This window comes from Colobus angolensis, unplaced genomic scaffold (assembly GCF_000951035.1).
Source record: "Colobus angolensis palliatus isolate OR3802 unplaced genomic scaffold, Cang.pa_1.0 Scaffold377, whole genome shotgun sequence".
In the NCBI taxonomy this organism is placed as follows: domain Eukaryota; kingdom Metazoa; phylum Chordata; class Mammalia; order Primates; family Cercopithecidae; genus Colobus; species Colobus angolensis.
The window spans coordinates 25,397-26,452 of NW_012117121.1; the positions used below are offsets into that span (position 1 = coordinate 25,397).

Sequence of the window (1,056 nt, forward strand, 5' to 3'; positions counted from 1 at the left end):
CTAAGGGATGCCAGGCAGGAGGTTCATCTATGTGAACAGTTACTAGTTTGAGATAGAGAATGTCAAGGATATCCCTAAAGGCTCTTCAAGAGATAACTATAGGACATACAAGTTTAACTTATTTCTACCCCATCACTTCTAGTCCCACGTGACTTCAGAATTTTAAGAGAAGTTATTATTATAGGAATATGTAGCACAGTGGTATTCCATAGGCCTGAAGATTAGTACTGATGGCCTTCCTTGCGTTATTCTAGGCCAGTACTATCCGATGAAACTTTCTGCAGTGATCTAGCCACATGTGGCTCTTGAAACGTAGGGCTAGTGCAACTGAAGAACTGAATTTAACTAAATTAATTTTAATAGTGAAATATGTGTAGTGATTTCTTTACTGAACAGTGTAGTTCCGAAATGTTATTTTTCAGGAAAGATCCTCTAACAAGAAATAGTTGAGTGAGACGTGTTAGCTGAGCTGGCCCTGGGGCAGGTTTGTGTTTTCAGTCCTTCCCTTTCCTGTGACAGAAGTGAAACCAAAGCCTAGAGAACCACAGAGGAAGAACCAGTGGATTCATAAGCGTGACAGTTCAGGTAGGGGAAGCTGTTTGGTAATGAGCTCTTTTGGTCAGATGCCACACTCTTTATTTTTCTTTCTGTTTATTTTGCCCTATTAAATTATTTGGTAAAGAGTAAAGCCTACTTTAATCCAGTTTTTTAAGTGGACCTTTGGACGAAAGTATGTGATTTGAATTCCAAAACTGTGCAGTGTTGTCCAGGAGAGTCCTGATTAAATCCCCCCAGTTTCTTTGATGAAGATAAGCAAATAAACTTTCTGCACATGAAAGGCTTTCAAGTAAGTAATGATGTAATTACCTCACTAAAGTTTCCATTAAAGGTTTGTTGAAATTTTCATTCTTTATAGTAGCAATGAGTTTATAAGTTTTGACATTTTAAGTTGTTTTAATGAAGACATTTCTATACCCTTCAGACGGCTAAATGTTCTAATAACTCAACATATAAAATGCCTATCAGTTTTATATTTTCATTTCTTTTTTTTTTTTT

General features: G+C 36.4%; 1 protein-coding gene across 2 annotated transcripts in view; it reads left to right on the forward strand.

The window, feature by feature from the left end:
- Positions 1-460: 460 nt before the first annotated feature.
- Positions 461-1,056, forward strand: part of NSF (N-ethylmaleimide-sensitive factor) — a 143,446-nt gene continuing 142,850 nt past the window's right edge. The window contains exon 1 of one of the 2 annotated variants that reach the window (XM_011953902.1): positions 461-484. The gene's annotated coding sequence lies outside the window, so the exon portion shown is untranslated. Of the gene's footprint in view, positions 485-569; positions 586-1,056 lie in introns of those variants that run through there. The other variant, XM_011953897.1, reaches the window with a different exon arrangement.